The sequence below is a fragment of the Calonectris borealis genome, unplaced genomic scaffold, assembly GCF_964195595.1.
Source record: "Calonectris borealis unplaced genomic scaffold, bCalBor7.hap1.2 HAP1_SCAFFOLD_77, whole genome shotgun sequence".
Classification (NCBI taxonomy): Eukaryota; Metazoa; Chordata; class Aves; order Procellariiformes; family Procellariidae; genus Calonectris; species Calonectris borealis.
This window is the reverse complement of record NW_027441478.1, coordinates 116,109-128,566: the sequence shown is the minus strand read 5'-3', so window position 1 is coordinate 128,566 and position 12,458 is coordinate 116,109. Positions and strand designations below refer to the sequence as shown.

The 12,458-nt window shown below is 46.6% G+C and overlaps 1 protein-coding gene and 1 long non-coding RNA gene across 17 annotated transcripts in view; one reads left to right on the top strand and one right to left on the bottom strand.

Annotated features, from left to right (window-relative positions):
- Positions 1-241: 241 nt before the first annotated feature.
- LOC142076635 (uncharacterized) lies at positions 242-4,151 on the bottom strand. Of its 2 annotated transcripts, XR_012671226.1 has the most exons (3): positions 4,108-4,151; positions 2,880-3,750; positions 242-1,981 (listed from the first exon to the last, which is right to left on the bottom strand). It is a non-coding gene; the product is annotated as an uncharacterized LOC142076635 (long non-coding RNA). The 2 variants fall into 2 exon arrangements; XR_012671225.1 differs by lacking the exon at positions 4,108-4,151 and having other exon boundaries at positions 2,880-4,088.
- A 1,611-nt stretch (positions 4,152-5,762) lies between these two features.
- The window catches only part of LOC142076657 (uncharacterized), a 30,908-nt gene continuing 24,212 nt past the window's right edge, over positions 5,763-12,458 (top strand). For 8 of the 15 annotated variants that reach the window (XM_075138994.1, XM_075138987.1, XM_075138993.1 and 5 more), the window contains exon 1: positions 5,763-5,870. The gene's annotated coding sequence lies outside the window, so the exon portion shown is untranslated. Of the gene's footprint in view, positions 5,871-6,489; positions 7,040-12,458 lie in introns of those variants that run through there. The other 7 variants (XM_075138978.1, XM_075138981.1, XM_075138976.1 and 4 more) reach the window with 4 other exon arrangements.

Genomic DNA, 12,458 nt, shown 5'->3' with positions numbered 1-12,458 from the left:
GGCTGGCAGCGCCATGGTCCGTTCTGTCTGTTGGCTGCTAAGGACTCTCTGGGGTTGCCGGCTCTGGCCTTCTGTCTGGGGGTCTCCCAGGAGGGAATGCGGGGGCTCCCCGTGTTCCGTCCCGCCCCCAACAGCCTCCCCAGCTCCTCATGCGGAAGGGAAAGCGTTAACCAAAGAGCAACAGTCAGTGGCCCAATGCCCAACGTGAAACCAGCAAGGAGCGGTGTCCCTCAAGCGTCCATACTGGGACCGATACGGTTTAATATCGATGGCATGGATAGTGGGAGTCGAGTGCACTCTCAGCAAGGTTGCAGGTGACACCAAGCTGAGTGGTGCAGTCGATACGCTCGAGGGAAGGGATGCCATCCAGAGGGACCTGATTGTTTTCTCCAAAACAGAGGCATTTCACATCGCAGAGAGGGGAAAAAACACATAGGAGCAACAAAAACCCCATTTGTTTTTGTAAGAACGATCCAAAATGGAGCAGCCGGTACAGAGCATAGCAAACCTTTCAGGAGGAGAAGTTTCAGGGCGAGTTTTCTGCTCACAAAGCCCCTGGGAAGAAACAGCCTCTGAAGACCCTTTATCCCCTCCTCTGTTCGTACTCAGAGGAATGTCCAGGTTCTGCAGCAGCTGAACCCACTGCTTTGGGGAACACCAGAAACACCCATGACTTTCTCAAACTCTTCATTCCCCATCTGAGAGCCAAGGGATAGGATTTCCTAAAGGTTCTTCCACAGGCACAGCCCTGAAAAATCCCCACTGCTTCTCTACTAGTGCACAAAGAGATTAGGAAAAGTTTCATTTTCAAGTGTACGTAGACCATTTCTGAAATCAGACAAGTAATTTCTAATGAGGAGAAGCCCTTTGCCTTGCATCTGGCAACTGACAGGAGGTGGACCGAGCATCAGATGCCAGAAACGAACGCAGGAACGTCCCACCTTCTTGCCGAGTCACCTCCTGTCTTTTTGGAAGCCGTTAGCTGACACGTGAAGAGCAAGAAGTTGCACGTCAAGTGAAAGACTACTAAAAAAAGCTGTGAAAGAGTAACTTGTTCAGTTCAGAAAGAAAATTGGGCAATGCCGTGTACAAACCACCACCCCACGCACAGGGAAAGCTCGACAAGTCAGATGTGGTACCCAATAACCCCCAAAAATGGCTCTTCACATCAGTTTTCTCTATGTTCAGGTTAGTTCTTTTAGTCAGACACAGAAAGCGAAGTCATTTCTTCTTCTTTTGCTGAAGTAGACTTTTAAGTAGATATTGCTAAAGAATGCAAAAACAACCAAAAAGTTAAATCTGAGGTACTTTCAACCTCAGAAGATGTGTATCACTGAAGCGTTTCTCATATTAGATTCTCTTCTCAACTCTAAGGAGTCCCCATTTTCTCTGCTCCCAAGGTAAACTCCAAAGCTATTTATGGGTTTTCAGAAAAAGGAACACGTAGTTCAGTGCTCAGAGCTATGGAGAAGAGAGAATATTTACAAAACACTATAAAGACAAATAAACTAGAGAGCAACCATTAAAGGAAAAACCTGGGAGCAGAATGAGAAACACAGGTCAAACTGTCCCAAGCACTTAGGCCTCCATCAAGGACCACAAGCCCTGAGGCTGATGATGGCTGTTGGATGAGTTTCCCTCCCCCAGAGGGAAACACCTCTCAGCACACTGTGCTCAGACCAAGGAAGGAAAAGGCAATACAGCCCTACATCTAAAGGCACGCCATTCCCTTCAAAGGTAATTTTTCATTTCTTTAGGTCAACTGCCTGGCCAGTTACAACACCTGCTTATAGGGACTCCATCCACCCTCACCCACGAAAAGCTGTGACGTGCTGAGAAAGTGTGGAGAGTCAGGTGGACTTGGATGCACGCACTGCTACCACAGGTCTAGTTTGTTAACCTGTTTATATTTACCTGTCGCTTTGAAGCTGCCCAAGGGTCAGCATGCCCTTGCTACTGGAGGTTCTTGCTCTGTGTAGGCCTAAGGAAGACACTTCTGGTGATACACTATTTTGAACGGCTAAAACACAGCAGAACACACTGTTTATGACCTGCTGAGAATCGTCCCCCAGGCATATCAGGAACAAAGGCAAAGCTTGAATATTCAAGATGCATTTGAGTTACATTACCGTTAAACATTCACCACTACCAGCCATTTCTCTAAACTGAAGGCTGACAGCAGCGTACAAGGACAGTCTTTTCTGGACACTTCACTCCTGGGTAGAAATCCTAGAGACTTTCTTTAAAGACAGAAATCCAAAGAGCTACCACAAGCTTTTTAAATTAAGCACAGCAAATAAAAAGCAAACAAACAAACAAAAAACAACAGGTAAATCCCTGAGCCACTAATGAGGAACAAAAGGTCTCCCATTAAGTCTGCTACCCCTCACAAAATGGACAAGTGGCTTAACGAGATTCCTGCAAAGAAACTGCGGGTGGAAGATAACCCTGATAACTGCAGCACAAGCGACCAACATGGAAACGGCAGTGCTGACCCTTCTCCTGCTCCTCCTACGAGCTCTTCACCAGTTACGTGAAGAGGCAAAACCAAGGATGACTGAACAGATCTGAGAAGAAGCTGGCCCCCCAAAATTCAAAATGATCAAGAAGTCTATTTGAAATACAGATTCGCACCAACCTCACCCTAAGCACACGTCCTGCCTTGAGGTAGGAGCTAAGGACAGTATGAATTCACCACCACGAGCAGACATGCAAACCCGAAGCAGCCAGAACATGCAGACAAACCTCTACCATTTTTTCAGCCATGTTTCAAGTCACGCCATACTCAACTCAGGACTTCACAAAATGCCACTAAACTTAATGACAGCAGCCTCTTTGCAGGTTGCTTACTCAAAAGCAGAAACCAAAAAGCCACGTACCCTAGGCAAAACCCTTGTCCTTCCGTGCGGTTGGTGTCTTCCCATGACTCTTCCTCAAGGCAGGGGAAATGACTGTGTCTTTGAAAGTCTACACAAACGGAGAAGTACGCTTAGCCTTCCGACAGGGCCCGTTAGTCATCTGGCAGTCGTTCTCCATCGACCGCAAATAATCCACACCTACCTAAAACAGTCCAACATCCATTGGAAATGAGTTGGACGGCAACAGAAGCGACAGCAGCCGACCCGGACAGCCATATTAGACCAGAAATGATGGTTACAAGACAGAAAATGCAAAACAAGTCACCAGAACAGCAAAAAAACAACTAGAAGACACATCATGCACAAACCAGAGTCCCCAGTCCGAACCCTAAAAAGAAAACAAGCTAAAATAGGACCTCCAAAAAACATCCAGAACACACGTGAAGGCATAAAAACCCCAAACAACTCAGGGAAGCCAGGACCAAAAAGCCCAGATACTGTCCATAACATTAACCCTAGCCCACTTACACTCTGGCATCCTGTTACCCTACCACCCCATAACCCTAGCACACTGTAAGCCTAGAACCCCATAACCCTAGCACCCAATAACTCTAGCTCTCCCTAAGTGCAGACAGGGGACATGATAACCCTAGAAAACTGTTACCCTGGCACTGCATAACCCTAGAACCCCATAGCCCTAGCATCCTGTAACCCTAGCACCCCATGACCCTAGGACATTGTAGCCTTAAGGTATCAAAACATTGAACACAAACTCCCTGGAGATCTCCGCCAGAGCCTTCAGGTGGCCCCAGATCTCAGACATCACAACTTTGAAGTGGGACAGAGCCACCAGGACATCACCAGCATCCACCTTCACATCATCCGTCATGCCCTGAAAAAGTGCCTGGGTTAAACACTCTCAGGGAGAAAGGCTGAGGCACTCGGGGACTTTGAACCAGCCGGCAATGACCACGGGGCTTCAGCTCATCATTTCTCTGTCAGAGCCACCAGGCAGATGACCCCGTCCACCCTGAGACACCCTTCGGGGCAGCTACGCCCAGAGCCGGGTGGCTGGATACGGCCTTTGCTGTATGGGGAGGTGCTTCCAGGAGCAGGATCTCTCACGGGGGCACTGGGAAATCCTCCTCAGGCCTGGATGCCTGAGAAACATCTTTGTGCTGCTCCATATCTCACCAAAACCAGGGGCGGAGGAAGGCTGCTTTGCTGGTCTCCAAGAGAAACAGCTCACCTGGGCTGCTCTGAGGCTACCGGGCGCCTTTGCTGTCAGGCGGGTCTTGGTGCCGCTCTGCCAACGGCTGTCACCTCCCCACAGGATGCTCTCCGGCACACGGTAGGTATCTTCTCAGTCACCCTGGGGACAAAGATTGGAAGGGAGGGATTGGGTTTGCTTTGCCCCCGTTCCCAGGGTGCCACAACAAAGACCTGCCACCCCCAAATCACGTGGACACCACGTACGAGCTGCAGACGTGGGTCAGGACGGCTGTGGAGCGCAGGCAAGACGTTCTGCTGTGCCCCAGCTGCTGGCAGAAAGCAGAGCTGAAGACAACGGGGGGAAGCCCAGGGCAGCTGGCAGCCGGCGGCGGGGTCTGGCCGGGTGCAGCACCCGCAGAAACGCCCGGATCCTTGAGCCTCAGCCCCGGGGCTGCAGCACGGGGCTGGCACTGGCTGGGGCTTCGCTGGGAAAAACCAGGCGGGGGTGACCCCGACACCCCGCATGCGTACCTGGCCCCAGGATCTGATCGCCTGTCCCTCTGCCCATCGCCACCACGGGATCCAGAAAGCAGCGCCGCCGGCCCTGGCGTGGTCCTGAGCCATCTCTCGATGGACGAGTCTTTAACCAGCAGGCCTAAAGTGAGGAAAAATTGCCCAGAATTAAGCTGTGCTCAAGTTTTTGCTGGCAGCACGTTTTCTGAGCTGCCTGGTGGTGCCGCTCCTGGGGACGGCTCCAGAAACAGGGGGGCTGCCTGTACCTGCAGGCAGGTGGTGGAGTGTGCGCCGCGGCAGTGAGCGGTGGTTTGTGCGGCTGTTGAATGGGGTCGGGCTTCAAACGTGCCCAGTCTGGTATGCCTCGTTCCTGTTGCCTTGCAGGTCGTATTAAGAGCTTAAATAGTATTGTTTTAAAAAAGCAAAACCAACCAACAAACAAGAAAACAGCTGGGCGATTCCACCCGCACCCCCCCGACGGGTTTTTCTTTGCCCTGGCCCTGGCCCCCCTGCAAGGCGATGTTCATCACCAATATTAGGGTGCAGGATTGGGCCCAAGGCAGGGCTTTTGCCGGCAGCACGTATTTTGAGGCTCCCGCTAATGCAGTTCCTGGGCCGTGCTCAGGAAATGGGAGCAATTGCCCAGAACTGGTATTTTTGGTCTTTCTCTGTCCCTCTCGGTCAGGCTCTGGGTCCCCATTTTTTAACTGCTCCCTTTGCACCCGGTAGCCCTTTGCTCTTTTCTTCTTCCTCTTTCTCACTCTGTCTGGCTCCTTGTCCCTATTTTTTCTAAATTCCTCCCTGTCTGCCCCGGCCCTTTCTGCTCCTCCTACGCCTCCACCCTGGAGGCCATCGCTCTTCTCTCCTTCTCTGTCGCCTCTCTCTGTCCCTCTGTCCGTCTCCCGTGCCTCTCCGGCCACGCCACCGCCCTGCCCCACCCCCCCCCGCCGCTCTGCCCCTCTCCCCTCCTCCTCCCGGCTCCACCGGGGCTCCGGACCGGGGGCGGGGCAGCCCCGGGGAGGCGGCCATGGGGCCGGGGGGGGCGGGGCCGGGCTGGGGCCGGTGTCCCCGCAGGGCCAGAGAGCGGGAAGGGGCGCCCCGTGGCATGCTGGGAGAGGGTGTGCACCAGGGCATGCTGGGAGCTGTAGTCCTGGGGCGCGGGGCTGCCCGGCGGCCATGTTGGTTCCCGGGGCATGCTGGGAGCGGTCAGTTCCCCACACTGAGCTTCGCGGCGGCCATGTTGGTCTCGGGAGGCGCAGCCTCTGCTCCAGCTGCGGCTCGGCTGAGGTGAGGGCTGGGGCCGCCCGGGGGTGGTGGGGAAGCGCTCCAAACGGCCCGGTGTGATGGGGTCCCGGTCCGCTGGAGCCGGGCCGGCCGGGGCAGCCCCGGGAGTGACCCGAGAGCTGGGGAGGGGAGGGAGACGGAGACAGACCCCCCCGGGCACAGGCACCGGGCAGCCCGACTCCCAGAGCCCCCCTGAGCCACCCCAGCATTTTTCGTTACTGCAGTAATAGGAGTAGTGTGTTTTTCTGTTAACTCTCCCGGGGCTTTCACTCCAGCTGCCCTGTTCGGGGACTGGGAATATTCAGCTGCCTTGGAAAATTGCCAGCCTGATTATTATTGCTCAGGCCTTGTTTCCCTCGCTCGAAAACACTTCATCTTTAAATGCGTCCTTGCATCGGCAAGATCCAGGCAGTTGGGATTGTTTCCTGCAGGGAGCAGCCTGATGAATCCAGGCTGCTGCCGTTCCGAGGCAGAGCTGAACGCTTCTCCCCGCCACCGGTGCTCGGCCAGTGGTTTGGCAGGTCCAGTCAGCCCGAGCGGGAGCTTGCTGTCCTTGCTCTGCCGCTGCTTTGGCAGCCGCCGGAGGGTGGGAGGGGACAAATCTTCTGGCTTCCCAGCTGGAGTCTGGCGAGTTCGCGGGGTGAGGGGTAACGTGTAATGCGAACCCGGTTTTTTGTGTGGTATTTTCTGGGGATTTTTTTTTATGTTAGATCTCTGGGATTCCTGTGACCTTTAATAGCCACTTGGTGGGATTTAAGCATAGCTTTGAAGTTAAGCACGTGGTAACTGCTACCCTGCGGTGTAGCTGGAATCCCCTTGCGAGCTCCTGTTCCCCCCACACTGGAGAAAGCAAATCTTTTTTTATTTGGTGATGAAAGCAACTCAGGGAGTTGCACTGAAGTGCAGCACCTTTTTTAACCTCAGATCTAAAGTCACACCGGTCCTACCGCATAACGCATGCTTCCCCAAGCTTTCACAAAACGGAAGGGATACATCAAACCGACCCCACAAACATATCCTGTGCTTTTTTTATCTGACCTGGAACATGGGGACATGACCCTGCTGGGCCATCTCTGCCGCTCTGCGTGGGAACCAAGGTGGTGTCTTTACATTCCAGGATAAGGACTTAGCTTTTTTTTTTTTTTTTTAAGTGACTTTAGAGACGTCCTTATGTTGTCCGAAAAGCGGGTTCGTGCCCGGCGTGCAAGTAACCAATTCCACACGCTCAGGAGAGATATTGTTGTATTCAGGCCTGGGTGCTCGGTGGACTTGCCACAAATCAAGCACACCTGGTCTAGTCACCTTTCTGTTTATATCCATGCTTCTCATACATATTTTAAATTTCCTTGTTACATATTCATTACATTTCCGAGAACTAATTATAATATTACATCATCTTAAACACATGCGCACTAAAACCTTTAGGGTCTTCTTGGGGGTCTCGGGTGGTCTCTGGTGGTCGGTAGGGTAGTGAACTCTTCATGAACTTATTTCCTCTTTACCTTATAGGGTCGCAATTTGTCCCTGAGCCATGCTTGGACCACGTCTGTTTATAGTTTCCATAGCTAAAATTAATTATCACTACTTCTAAAACACACACCTGTTAGTTACCTAACTTCTAAGCAACAAGTCTTCATTGTTTAAAATTACAGAAGCGAGCAATATAGAATCCACAACAAACTAAACTATCTATCACCATAGTGTTCTTAAATTAAAACATATACATCTTGATCTCCTCCAATCAAACACCCACTCAGTAGCTTCATCATTCTGGTTTCTTATTAACTGGTCTTTTAACCCAGTTCTGGGTGAGGGCTATACACAGGATGATAACACTTTGAAGATTAATGTTGATTAAGATTAACATTAACAATTCCCCCCTTTGAGACTTATGATGTTAAGCATCATGAGTCTCACAATACTTATTTTCTACAAAAAGATACAAATTGAATCATACAACATATAATCATAACTAAAATAACGATCAGTACCACAAACAAAAATAATTGTTTAAGCCAATTTAAATTTGGAAGCCACGAGAACAACCAAGAAAAATCTAAATCCTTCCCGTTCTTTAAACCCATATGCCAAATCTTTTATTTGTTGGATTTTCTTCTCTACTAACTGTAAATTATCACTCAAATTAAAACAACACATTCCTTTAAATTCTTCACAACCATGATTGTGTCTTAAAAGTAAATAGTCAATTGCAGCCCTGTTTTCAAGTGTGGCTTCTCTTATTTGTGTCATTTCCATACCAATAGTCGAAAGTGCTTGGGAGGTATAATTTATACCTTTTCCTACCAAACAAGAACTATACATCCCTCCCACAAAATTCTCGGCTGCAATACAAAAGGAAGACATGTTGGTTACTTCTCGGGCTAAAAGTTCCCAGATATTTTGATTTCTATAACAAAAATTGAGAATCAATCTGACTGATCGTTATTATTAACAACAACACATTCCACATCTTCCCTCTCTCTCTAATTTAATTCTGTTCAAAATCAAATTGTTACACTAATTTAGCAGCATCTCCAGTATCTCATTGAACACGCCGCAAAGTTTACTTCAATGGTTCCTTAAATACAGATGTCCACAGTCCAGGTGGAATTTTCTTAATCCTCGTATAATGAATCCAAGAATCTATTCCTTCCAGTTTCACAGCAGTGTTTGTTGTTAACAGCACCTGGAAAGGTCCTTTCCACTTTTCTCCAAGAGGGTCATCCTTCCACATTCGCAAATAAACTTGATCCCCTGGATTAAATGAGTGTACTGGAAATTCAAGAGGTAAAGGTGTCTTCAAAGGGACATACTTATGCAAAGAATTCAACACCTTACTCAAAGATAAAAGATATTCAGTTAATACTTTTTCTCCTGTTACATGCATTTGTTTAGATCTTCCTGTTAGATTAAGGATCATAAGGTTTACCATACAAAATTTCAAATAAACTTACTTTTTCTCTAACTCTCGGGGTCACCCTAATTCTTAACAAGGCAAATGGTAAAGCTTCAATCTATTTCCACTGAGCTTCTGGATATATTTGAGGAATTTGTTTCTTTAATATTTGGTTCTTCACATTTTTAATAACCTCTGCTACAAAATGTGGGCCTCTATCAGAGGACATTTCTAAAGGGACTCCAAACCTTGAAATTATTTCTTTCAACAAATGTTTCACAACCTCTTTTGCCTTGTTGGTTCGACACGGGAAAGCTTCCGGCCATCCAGAGAAGGTATCTACCAATATCAATAGATATCGGTATTGGTTACATCGCGGTAACTCTGAAAAATCTATTTGCCAATACTCACCGGAAGTTATGCCTCTTTTTACCTCTCCAGGAGGGGGTCGGATTTGTATTTTCGGATTGTTCCTAAGACAAATCTCACATTTATTACTCACACTTTTAGCAATCAATAACATTTTGGTTCCTATCGCATATCGTCTTACTGATTCCACCATTGCCTCTGCTCCCATATGTGTTTCAGCATGGGTTTTGACCGTTAATTTCTTCATAATTTCAGGGGTTACTATACATTGTCCATGTGAAGTTATCCACCATCCTTGATCATTTTTCTTACAATGTAATAGCATAGCTAATTTATTTTCTTTCTCACTATAATTTGGGGATTCCACCTGAATTTCTTTTGATGGAATTAAAACATAAATCATAGTATTTAATGCTACACGTTTAGCAGCCTCATGTGCTTTTCGATTTCCTTGTATTACTTTTGAGTCCCCTTTTTGATGAGCTTTACAATGAATCACCGCAACTTCTTTAGGTTTCTGTACTGCTTCCAACAAATTCAAAATCTCGGTTCCATATTTTAAAGGGGTACCGCTAGCAGATAAAAGTCCTCGCTCCTTCCATATTGCTCCATGAGCATGCACAACTCCAAAAGCATATTTAGAATCTGTATAGATGTTAACTCTTTTACCTTTAGCCAAATTTAAGGCTTTTGTGAGGGCTATAATTTCTGCTTTCTGGGCGGATGTATTTGGAGGTAATGCTTTTACTTCTCGATCTTCAGTTAAAGTTACCACGGCATAACCAGCCCTCCTTTCTCCTTTTACAACAAAGCTGCTTCCATCAGTAAATAATTCTTCATCCGGAGTTTGGAGAGGGCCATCTTTCAGATCTGGCCTGCTGGCATACACCTGTTCGATAACTTGTAAACAATCATGGTTAAGATCACTCTCTTTTTCACTTGACATTAAAGAGGCAGGATTTAAAATTGTACTCACTTTCAAAATGATGTCGTCTTGTTCCACTAACAAAGCCTGATATTGTAACAAACGACTAGGGGTTAACCAATGATGTCCTTTTTGTTCCAGTACTGCAAGTACCGCATGCGGGACATGAACCGTTCTTTTCTGTCCCAATGTCAATTTTCTAGCTTCTTGAATGATGAGAACTGTTGCCGCAACTGCCCGCAAGCAGCTAGGCCATCCTGAGCTTACTTTATCTAATTGTTTGGAAAAGTAAGCCACTGGTCTTTTCCAGTCTCCCAAAAGTTGAGTCAAAACCCCCATAGCTACATGTCTCTTCTCATGAACAGATAGCTCAAAGGGTTTGGTCAGATTTGGAAGTCCTAAAGCTGGAGCTTTCATTAAAGTCTGTTTAATGTCATCAAAACTTTTTCGGCACTCTGGAGTCCATTCTAACAATTCTTCAGGGCCTTTGGTTGCCTCATACAGTGGTTTTGCCATCAAACCATAATTTGGAATCCAAAGGCGACACCATCCAGCCATTCCTAAAAATCCTCTCAAGTCTCTTTTAGATTGAGGGGGTGCCATCCTGCAAATGGCTTCTTTTCTACCATTTCCCAATCTTCGCTGTCCTTGGGAAATCTCAAACCCCAAATAAATTACAGTTTGTTTTGCAATTTGTGCTTTCTTCTCTGACACCCTATACCCGGCCATTCCCAAAAAGTTTAGGAGGCTAACAGTCTTTGCTTTGCAGATCTCAGTAGTATCTGCTCCCAATAGGATGTCATCAACATATTGAAGGAGGGTGATTTGATCTTCCTTACCGGACCACTGTTCCAGTTCCTTATTCAGAGCTGCTCCAAAGATGGTTGGGCTATTTTTAAACCCTTGTGGCAGCACGGTCCAGCAGAGCTGAGTCCTCTTCCCAGTCGACGGATCTTCCCATTCAAAGGCAAAAATCTTTTGGCTGTTTTCTTCCAGAGGTATACAAAAGAAAGCATCTTTCAAATCTATAACAGAGAAATATGCATTTGATTCATTGATAGTTGTTAACAGCGTATATGGATTAGGGACTATTGGATGAATGTCCACCACTAACTGGTTTATCGCTCTTAAATCTTGAACCAGCCTATATCCTTGGTTATGTGACTTTTTCACTGGAAGGACAGGAGTATTATAATCAGATTGACATTCTCTTAAAAGTCCGTGTTTAAGAAAAGTATTTATTATTGGTTCCAAACCTTTTCTGGCTTCTATACTAATAGGATACTGTTTCTTTCTTACCGGTCGAGCTCCTGTTTTCAATTCAACTTTTACCGGTTCCACATTTTTCGCTCTTCCTGGTTTCTCTGTTGCCCAAACAAAAGGGTAAACTGCATCTTTAATCTCTTCTGGAATTTCTTCAGATTCATCTGTGTTTGTCTGTAATAAATAAACTTGGGCTTGCCAGGCATTAGCTTCAGGAAAATGAACTTGGATTCTTCCTTTTTTAAAGTTGATTTGTGCTCCCAATTTATTCAATAAATCCCGTCCTAAGAGAGGCATGGTGCATTCCGGTATATATAAAAATTCATGCATCAGTGTTTTTCCTCCAATTTTACATTTTAAAGGTTTCAAAAAAGGCCTTATCTCCTTCTTTCCCGTGACCCCAACAATAGATACATTAAATTTACTCATTGGTCCTTTACATGTATTTATAACAGAATATTTTGCTCCAATATCTACTAAAAAATCGACTACTTCATCTCCCAGCTTTACTGGAACCAGGGGCTCAGCTGGGAAAATATCATTTTCTACCCCCGGTCCCCATCATTCAGAATCTCCTCCCATCATAAGTAAATCAGCTTCAGGTGGTATCTGCTGTGACTGAGTCACGACTGCTCCTTTGTTCTCCGGACACTCACTCTTCCAGTGTCCCTGTTTCTTGCATACAGCACATTGATTAAATCCTAATGGGGTATATTGTTTAAACATATCTCTACCTCCTCTGCCTTTTCCTCTCAAATACCCTCTACCTCTACCTCTCAAATATCTTCTGCCTCTTCCTCCAGCTGATCCTTGGGCATTTACAAAAGCAGCTGCTAAAATAGCAGCTTTTTGTTTCCTATCTTTTATTTTTTCTTTTTCCTGATTTTTCTTTTCCTCCTCTTCCCTATTGTTATACACCTTATAAGCCATTTCAATTAACTGTGATATAGTCATTCCTGTAATCCCATCCACTTTCTGCAATTTCTTTCGAATATCTGGAGCAGCTTGCCCTACAAACAAAGTAGTAAATATTGCTCTATTCTCATCACTCTCAGGATCTAAGTCTGTCCATTTCCTAGCTGCCTCACATAATCCTTCATAAAAGGTGGATGGGTCCTCTGTTTTTTCCTGAATTATT